Genomic DNA, 10748 nt, shown 5'->3' on the forward strand with positions numbered 1-10748 from the left:
TAGGAAGCTTCCCAAAAGCTTTACTATTTGAAGAGATAGCCTGTTGAGCTATTTGATTCTCTAACATCATGTTGTGTTTTGCCATTTGACCCACTTTAGATGCTAATTGAGAAATCATTTCTTGTTGACTTTGATGGCTCACTAATAGAGTCTCAATCATGGCTTCCAATCTAGCTGTCTTGTCTGGTTGTGCTTGTTGTGGTGGAGGTTGTTGTGGTTGTGGTGGAGCAGGCCCATTTTGAGGTTTAGGAATTCCAGGAGGCAGATCTCTATTCTGCTGAAAATTCTGATGTTGTTGGTACCCAAAAGGTTGCTGAAAATTTTAGTGCTGTCCTTGTCTACCTCCCAAGAGAAATTTGGGTGGTTTCTCCATCTTTGGATCATAAGTTGCAGAAAATGGGTTACTGATGCAGTCTTTGATTATAGTTCCCACATAATCCACTTGCTCACTTAAAAAATCTTGACTAAGTGCAAAAAAATCAGCTGCACAATTAACATTTGCAGCTCCAACTTCTACTGAATTACTAGAACCTCCAACTGAAGAATCTACTTTCATGCTTAGCTTGTCCATTTTCCTTGTCAAAGCATCAAACTTAGCATTAATCATATTCATGGCATCAAGCTCGAACATACCAACTGGTTTCTTGATCTCATTCCTCTCACAACTCCACTGGTAATTGTTATAAGCAATTTTATCTAGAGCAGAAAAAGCTTCATCTTCAGATTTCTTCATAAGATCACCTCTAGAAGATGCATCAATTGTACTTCTAATAGCTGGTGAAATTCCATTGTAAAAGTGTTGAACAAGCATCCACTTAGGAATCCCATGATTTGGACATCTCCTTTGCAAATCCTTGTACCTCTCTCATGTTCATACAAGCTCTCATCATCTCTAGGTTTGAAAGAAGTCAGCTCGTTTCTTAGCTTAGCTGTATTGCTTGATGGAAAATATTAAGCTAAAAATACTTGAGAAAGTTCATCCCATGTTGTGATAGAACCCGGTGGCAAAGAATGTAACCACTCTCTAGCTCGGTCCTTCAAAGAAAAAGGAAATAATCTGAGTCAAATTGCATCATCAAAAACTCCATTTATCTTCAACATATCACCGATCTCAAGAAAGTGTGCTAGATTCACATGTGGAATTTCACTTGGACTTCCCCCAAATTGTGATTGTTGTACCATCTGACACAGTGCAGGCTTCAATTCAAAATTATTAGCTTCTACTCTCGATCTTGTGATACTTGGCATGAAATCCCCAATGTGAGGATAGGCGTGATCCTTCACAGAACGATTGTTATTGTTGTTGGCCATTTCTTCTTGTAGCAGCTCTTGCTCTTGTGCTCTTTCTTATTGTTGTTGAGCTTCAAATTCAGCTTTTCTCCTCTTAGATTTTGCTCTTAAAGCTCTTGCTGTCTTTTCTATTTTTGGATCAAAGAATAAATTGATTTGTTCACTTTTTGTCCTCATAAAATAAAGTACCTGAAAAATAAAATAAACAAATTCTCAAAGTAAAATGGTAAAAGAAATTAAAAATAAAATATCCAAATTAACCAAACAAACAATCGTTCAATATCAAACAAAAATCAAATCCTTGGCAACGGTGCCAAAAACTTGATGGGCAAATCCGTAAGTATACGGGTCGTCTCAAGTAATAGAGTAATGAGTCAAGTATCGTTCCCACAAGGATTTGCAGTTTGAATACCAAACTATGAATGAAGCGATTATTTGGGCTAATGATTGATGAATAAATGGTAAATGTAAATGAGCAAAGTAAATTGATTAATCTAATTGGAAAGGGTAAAGAGCAAACAAATAAATTCTAAATCTAGTTTGTAATTAAACTAAATTAATAATGGGTAATTTAAATCAAAGTCTAATTATGTTAAAAGTAATTCCAGAGTTGGGGGTTTATGCATAAATTAATTGAGATTTGTCTTGGGTATTCCAATTTTTAGGAAAAAGTAGACTTTGAAGGTGATTGATTCTAAATTCCTTTTATATCTTTCTCAAGCAAACCAAAGTGTGTTTTAAAATAACCAAACCTACTTTCGTATGTTATTTGATTACTTTAAAACCCATTAAGTTTTGTAACTAATTATTAATTCCTCTTAAAATCCTAGTTTAGTTCTAAATCTAGGTAATTTTAAGTTCCAATCCTTGATTATCTATTAATGACTTTCACCTTTCGGTCCTTCAATCAAAGATTAACACAATACCCAATGGGTACCAGCATTAGGCAAGTAAAACAAGTACACAAGGAAGGAATCAAAACTCATATTTATATAAAATATGGAAATACCCAGTCTAAATCCACAAATTAATCTAAAACATATTTCCCAACTTTGAAATCCAAAGAGTTTACTCACTCATATTTGTATTTACAAGAAAGATTGATGAAAAAGTAAAGAAAAACATGATAAGAGGACTAAAAATAGAAAAACCCAGGTAGAAGAACTCAAAACTCTTATTTCTGGAGCTCCCAAAAATGGTTGCAGTAGCTCCTCCCTTAGAAAAATGGCATCCTCCTCTCTCTATTTATAATTTTTTTTCTTTCCTTTGTTTCTTCCCGTTTCCTCTTGTGGCAAAAGCTACAAAATGATGCTTTTATATGGTCCCAAAGGTTGCCCTAAAAATAGATAAGAGCCAAGGAGTAGATAGGAAATGAGGTGTAAAATTATCCAAGTTAGCAGCATTATTCACGTTAGGCGGCGATGCAGCAGTGCTTAACCCTAAGCGACTTCTTGACAAATTTCAGCCTCTGGTTGAACTGTCTGCTTAAGGTTGAGCAGACCCTCAGCAAATCTCGGCAGGTTTAGAATAAAATGGATTTTTCTGCTCATGCTTGACTTCCAGCTTAACCTGTGCTACACCTTAAGCACTGCTGCTTACCCTAAGCAGGATCTCAAGCAAGATCTTAAGCAATTCTCGATAGGTTTTGGGATGAAAGCTTGAATGTGTAGGATTTAAGTCGTGCTTGACTTGCGGCTTGACCAGGCTTAAGGTTAAGCAATATGACATACCCTAAGCAACATCATAACCAAAGTCTCAAGCAAATTTCGGCTAACTTGATCTTTCAAGGCTTGATTTCTTTAACTTTCCTCCATGCTCAAGGAGCTCCAAATTTCTTTAAATCACTTTCTAATGCACTCATTGACCCTCAATTTGGCCCAAAAACTTATTAAAAACAATAAAATTACAAAAATCAAATATAAAGTAACTAAAGTTAACAAATAAGCTAAAATAAAGCTAAAAACATAAAATATACTAAAATATAAGGGCAAAATAGATGCAAAACTACCCTAAAATGCCTATATGAAATGAGTGCAACACTACTCACACACCCAGTGTATTACATCAATACATATGTGGGAGCTGATCCCTTATACAGCTCTCTTAATCTAATACCTGCCAGGTGGGTTAACTCAAGCTAGATTTTCGCTTAATAATCTAAGTGCAAGGGTCAACGAGATCAACTCAAAGCTGTACTCGCCTTGACTTATCCATATATAAAGATCAGGTCCCAACGAATCAAGCTTCAACCGTAACTACCCGTCCTACCCATACCCATATCCACACCATACTCATGCGAATACACACAAAGCTCCAAATTATCCTCAGGGTAGCAATCACAAATAAATAACAATAATTAAATATGCAACAATCAAAATGCCCCTAATATATTAACTATTTATGTGCATAATTAATTATTTATATAATGCATGAGCATGCCAGATATATAATTAATATTGAAATTACAAAAATAATCAATATCCAACTCACAGACTAGTCGACCTGATTGCAGCTAGTCTAGCTGGAGAGAAAAAAAAAGGTTAGCCAGCATCGATCACCTATATAGGCACAATGACCTCTATCAATTTAATGACAAAATTAACTAATTACTTTAATTAAAGAAGCAAAAATAATTTCCTAAGGTTTTGCCGAAATTTTGGCAGAGTCTCCTCCATAACTAGACTTAACCTCCCTACAAGAAAACCCAACATTAATAGCACACAGAGCCTCAGGCCCACAATAATAATTATAACACCCATCTAGGGCCTACAAGAATCCTAATATAGGTCTAATCATCCAAACTCTAACTCGGTCCCTAACTCCTTTACTGTCAAAATAGTTATTTTCAGAGCTTCAAAAATTATAAAAATATTTCTAGAAGTCCTCTATATCATCCTTATATTAATTAAAGTCATTTTACTTAATTTTACTATACCAGGAATATTTCATAGATTTAACTAGCTAGCTTAATCAAGGCATAAACTAGACAACTTGAGTTAGGGATAACCTTTGCAAATTCTACTACTTAGAGCACGTCCGAAACATCTGAAAAATGCTAAGAATGACTGTACATATGATCCCTTTCTGGGACAGCCCGCTGGACACCCAAACCGGGCTGAAAACTCGGTCCCACATGCCAGTGAGCTATCATCGATCTGATTGCACCTAAACAACGCTCAAAAATTATTAATAATTATCATATAATTATATTTAATTTTCATACATCAAAAAAGTTAAAAATCTTATCAAGTGATTTGGACCCTCCAATGATCGCCTCTTTCAAACATTGTCTGATCAGGGCAGAATCGTCCCATCTAGAAAATTTTGTCACTCTGAGTTCAACGATAGTCTCGGATTTTCGATCCAATAGTCAGATCGCCAAAAATCTAATCTAAAAGCTTGAAAAAGACCTATTTTCTCTCCTTTCGTTTTGAGTGAATATAATGACTGTAGGTGGCGAGGCTAGTAAAAAAATCTTGCCCAGGCAAACGGGAGTCGATTGGGACTAGTGGTGCCACTGGGCATTGGCCAGAATGGCCAAATGCGACTCTCTCTCTCTCTCTCTCTCTCTCTCTATGCTACCTCCACGTTGCTGGCCGGATTCTGGGTCCTTCCGTCGTCAGTCAGTGCATGAGAGGGTTGGGACTCGCTGGCCAACATTAGGTGGGTGACTCGTAGGAAAGAAAAAGGAGACAAGGAAAGAAAGAAATGGAGAAAAGAGAGAGAGAGAACGAGGGGAGAGATTTGTTGCTGTTTTTTTTTTTTAACACGCACACAATCCAAGGTACCTAACATGTCACTTTCACTACTTTTTTATTTCATTATAAAAATATCTCCATTAAATATCATAAAATAATAATACACTTTATGACAATTTTATTCTTTTAATAATAATAATAATAAAAATAACTAACTGGCGTCTTAGAATCAAAATTAACAATACTACAATAATATACTTTGTTGCTTGATTTAATATAAAGCTTTAAAACTAATCATTTAAATAAATGAAACTATTAACTAATTCATAAAATATGTTTAAAAATAAAATAATATTAACATAATATATGCAATTGAAAGTATTATAAAATTATAAATTAATTAGATAATATTAAAATAATATTTAAATACTATAAAAAATTATGAAATTTATATTTTAAAATTTTAGATTATTACATATAAATATAAATAAATAATAAATCTATCTATTTCTATATTCTATATTAATGTTAAAGTTAAATGAATGTAACCCTCTATTTAGTGTTCTTATTTATCTTTTTTTTAAGAAATTTTTTATTTTTTATATTTTGATTTCATCCGTTAATATTTTTTTAATTAAAAATTAATTAATTAATTATATATATATATATATATATATATATATATATATATATATATATATATAATCTTCTAAAATACTGAGCGAGGATTTTTTTTTTTTATCGAGGAGTTTGAATTTTTTTTTTAACTTACCGAAACGGCGAGGAGTTCAATAGTTGGTTTCTTTTTTTTTTTTTTCTTAATTATTGAAAGGTTAAAGAGATTCCAACAAGTGTTACACTCATTTTAAAGAGGAATTTGTTGCTTAAAAAAGAAGGTATATCCTTATACAATGTGTTATTACGTCTTCTAGTAAGTTGCACACTTAATTTTTTTAACTTAGGATTTATAATATGGAGTGCAAATTAAGAATAGACTCAAATTATTTTTTATAAATTTGAAAGGTAATATTTTTATATAATTATTAATTATGATATTAGAAATATAACTATATTAATCTTATATTATTATATTTTTATTTTATGGTTTTTAATATTTGAAATTTTAATTCTTGCATATAATGAAATAATGTCATATGATTTTTTTTAATAATTTGAATTCTTAAAGTTGCCATTTGTATATAATATCATATGACAATGTATTGCATGGGTTTGTATATATTATTTATAAATATGCTTCAAAATTAAATGCATAAGTAGATTAATTTATGGGGATACCACTAAAAATATAAAACATATTTTATATTTTCCTGATGCATTTAAGATATAATTTTTAGAGATTGTTACTGTAGTTGAGATAGAGTGAAAAAATTAAAAAGTTCTAATTCATGTAATAAAAATAAACGAATAAAAGGTCTCCATTCATGTAATCAAAATAAATAAAAGGTTACTATTTATAATGATTTGCTGCATAAACAACCATTTTTGTACTTATTTCACTTATCTTATCCCACTTCCCCTTGAATTTTTTCCTATGCAATTCCTTTGCAATAACTAGTGCCGTATTCTCCTCTTTCAACTTGGCTTCTAATAATTTAGTGCAAGTTTTGTTGTGACTACACTCGCATTTGTCTAATTCAATAGCTTTGCGGGTATTCCATTCGGGCAAACAATTTTTTATTTATCTTTTTTTTTATGAAAAAAATCTTATATATTTATAAGAGTCTCTCCCTTTAAGCAATTTTTTTTTTTTACAGAATTCTGAATTTTTTATAATTTTTTATTATTTTTACCTTTTAAATATTATTTCTTTTTTTTATTAATACAATTAAGAAAAAGTTAAGGAATTAATTAATTTACTATGTTAATGAAAATTAACTTTCTTATCATCTAAAATAAATAATAAATAAATAAATAAGCGTGTATATATATATATATATAAAGCTAAGACAAAAATAAAGTTTAAAATTTGACTTTCTCTTGTTTGGTATTATTTAAAAAAAAAATGAGTTTTTTTTGGGATCAAATATATTTTTTTAAGTTTAAAAAATAATATTTATTTATAATTAATCATGAGTTTGGAAATCTAATCATATTTAATTATATTTGATTTGAAAGTTCATTGTATATTACTATTTTTCTATCTTGTGATTTTTAATATTTAAAATTTTATAAATTGTAGTATTATTTTATTTTTTCAGATTTTTTTGGTTTTTTTTTCTATATTTTGATGGAATAAATTAAGATTTTTGAAGTTTAAAAATCAATACTTATTTATAATTAATTATGACTTTAGAAATCCAATCATATTAATCACATCATTAAATATTTAAAATTCATTGCATAATTCTATTTTCTTATTTTAAATTTTAATTATTGCATTATTTATAGTATTGCTTTGCTCTTACAAAAGGATTTTGTACTCTATACACTATTTTATAAGTGCTTATAAATTATTATCATATGATTGAGATTTATTTATTGGAGGTTATTGTAAATACTTTCTATTAAAAATTGCTTGATATAAATCTACGAAACTATCTCAAAAGAAAAAAATTGTAATGCAACGTGTAAAAGAAAAAGTAGGTGTATTAACAAAAATAAAAAATAATTAAATGAAAGATAAAGCATAAAATATATGAAAAATGTAAAATTAAGAAGTAAAAGTTATTTGAACTGTTCAAAGCATGGGGAGATATAATAAAAGACTTAACAAAAATACTACATGTCCTATTTAACGAAAACATCTATATTTTTTAGGTTTAATTCTATTTTATATTCAATTTTAACCATATATATTCATTAAATTCTAAAAAAAATACATTTACTAAAATATAAGATAAAAATGATTATAATATTAAAATATTTATTAAATAATTTAATAATATAATTTTAATAATTATCCACATATAGCATGAGAATTCGACTAATTACAAATACACTATGGGAAGATTAATCATTTTTGCATCTCAAAATTAAATTTGATCTTGGCACAATTTCAACCATATAATTTCTTCAATTTTTATTTTGGGCTATAGAAATAATTAACATTTAAAATGAAGTTCAAATTGTACGTAAAAAAATTGCAATAATTGTGAAAAGTAAAAAAAAAAAATTACAACTAAGAATAAAATGACACTTAATTTTTGCTAATAAATATGATAAATTTATTGTAATCTTTTAATATGTCAAATCCCATCCCGATTTATTACCAAGTGAAATGGCTTTTACTTTTATAAGTCAGTTTTTAAGGCTCAACTTCACCCATATATATATATATATATATATATATATATATATATATATATATATATATATATATATATATATATGCCATGACCCCAAATTTTAAAAAAATTATGTTTTGATCCATATATTTTACATTTTCTCTCCTCTCATTTTAAACTACTTTCTTTATTTCATACTTTTAAAAATTGTACAAGAGACATTTGTGATGATTGTTCCTATGCTAAGCAATCTAGAAATCCTTTTCCTAAAAGCATGTCTTCTACTTCTACTTTATTTGAACTTGTTCATATAGATATTTGAGGGCCATACCACACTCCATCTTGAATAGGAGCTTTTTTTCTAACTATCATTGATGATTTTTCACGAACTTATCTAACACATTCCAAATAAGAATCTCTATTTCATCTAAAAATTTTGATTCAAAAGATTAAAATAAAATTTAATGGCAACATCAAACGAATATGCTTAGATATGTAACACCCCTATTTGCATAGCTTGATACATTTCACTATTCCGGTGACCGGTGTCGGTCTGGATAATTAATGGGATTAGAACCACATCTAAAACAACTAGATAAGCCGTGAACTCAAATAATTAGTAATTGTTAATTAGTTAAGTATAAATAAGAAAAACAGAACATAAGAAGTTAAATGAGCCGAGAGTCACAGCGATGGGTGACCTTCTCGGGAAGGACTGCGAGGTTAATTTAAACTCAAATTTCGAACCGTAAAATGTGACGCCGCGGTCCTTAGGACTATTACGAACACAGTGAAAAAGAAAAAATCAAGAAAAAGAATTGTTAAGTATGTCAAATAATTAGGTCAGGGATCCAGAAAAAATATTGAATTATTTGCAAACCAGGTCGAACCGGCGAGGGGCAATTTGGTCAATTGACTCCTAGAGCTGACTCCTGACCTAATTGTCAAATAAAATCAGAGAAAAGAAAATTTTGGAATCGAGAATTAAATTAAAGAAGTATGGGAAAAATAAAAGAATAAGAAAAGAAAAGGAAATTAGATTAATGACATTACATAGATGACATCATGCATGACTTCATAATTCATTTTAATTTAATTACTTAAATTGACTAAGTCAAATTATGGATAAATATACACAAATGAAAAAAAAAAGAAAATCATTTTAGTCTTCTTCTTCCAATCTTGCCGCCCCACTTCTCTCTCCCAAAGCTCCCTCTCTAAACCTCCATGAAAGCTCATTTTTGAGCTTGAAGAAACCAAAATGTAGCCATAGAAAAGGGAAATTCCTTAGTTAAACCTTGTTTGGGCAACTAGAAAAGAAGATTGGTCAAGAAATTTTGAAAGAAAAGTGAAGGATTTGGGTGGTTGAATGTCAAAGAGAAAGGTTAGTAAGCTAAACTTTGTATTTCTAGTTTAATTATTGTGTTTATAGTTGAATAAACTTAGAAATTATGAAAAATAGAAAAGAACACAATTTTGGAGGACTATATGTGAATTTCGGCCAGCCTATGTAGGGGAATGATTTGCATGAGTTTGATTGAATTAAACATGTTAGAAAGCTTGAATGAGTTAAGAAATTATTTTTATATGTTTTGATTTAGTAAAATGTAACAAAATTAGTGAGTTAGGGTTTTGGACCTAGGGTTTGAGAGACAAAATTTGGAGAATTAGTCAAATGGTGTGTTTGACCTTATTTGAGCTAAAAAATAGTCATATGTGACCAATTGTGATATGTTGGAAGTGTTGGAATCAAATGGAGATTCGGTTTGGATATGGTCATTACGCAGGCAGCATGACCAAGGTCCCTTTCAGGGACCAAAACTGAAATTTTACCAACCCAATTGGTGTTAGGCCAATTGGGAATGAAACTAGACACAAAATGACATATTTTTTATTTAGGAATCATGCCCAGAAAATGACCATAGCATAGTGAACAAATTGGCCAAATCCATAATTGGGTGTTCTGCCCTGTACAAAAATGACAAAATGAACCATAACTTGAGATAGGCAGGTACAAATGACCTGATTTTTGTGGCATTAGAAAGGTATGACATAGTACTACAACTTTTATGAAGAACACAAACCCAAATTATGCCCTTAACCAATTCATTTAGCCACCCAAAGTTAGTGACCTAAAACTGCCAGAACCAGGTTTGGTGCCCAGAAAATCTGGGTTAGACCAATCCGGCAGTCATGATTCAAATAGCTATAACTTGAGCTACAAAACTACAAATGGAGTGATTCAAAAAGGGAAATAAAGTTAAGACAATAAGGAACAATTTCTATGAAGAAAGTTTAGCCAAATTCTAACAGCAACATGACCAATGAAATAGTACAAAATAGGACACCAAAACTAAAAATTTGCAATTTTGCCTAAAAGACCTAAGTTTTGAGAAAACAACCAAAACCAACAAAATTGGTGACCAAAATGTGGTATGTGAGTATAGTTGGAGTTCTCATACCTTTTAAGCATAAGAAAGTCAATATTTTGACTTGAATAGTATCATGAATAGTA

The 10748-nt window shown here is 30.1% G+C and overlaps 1 non-coding gene across 1 annotated transcript; it reads left to right on the plus strand.

Moving 5' to 3' along the window:
- Positions 1-821: 821 nt before the first annotated feature.
- On the plus strand, positions 822-927 carry LOC131181117 (small nucleolar RNA R71). Its single transcript, XR_009149745.1, has one exon. It is a non-coding gene; the product is annotated as a small nucleolar RNA R71 (small nucleolar RNA).
- The last annotated feature ends 9821 nt before the right edge of the window (positions 928-10748 follow it).

The sequence above is a fragment of the Hevea brasiliensis genome, chromosome 6 (genome assembly GCF_030052815.1).
Source record: "Hevea brasiliensis isolate MT/VB/25A 57/8 chromosome 6, ASM3005281v1, whole genome shotgun sequence".
NCBI lineage: Eukaryota > Viridiplantae > Streptophyta > Magnoliopsida > Malpighiales > Euphorbiaceae > Hevea > Hevea brasiliensis.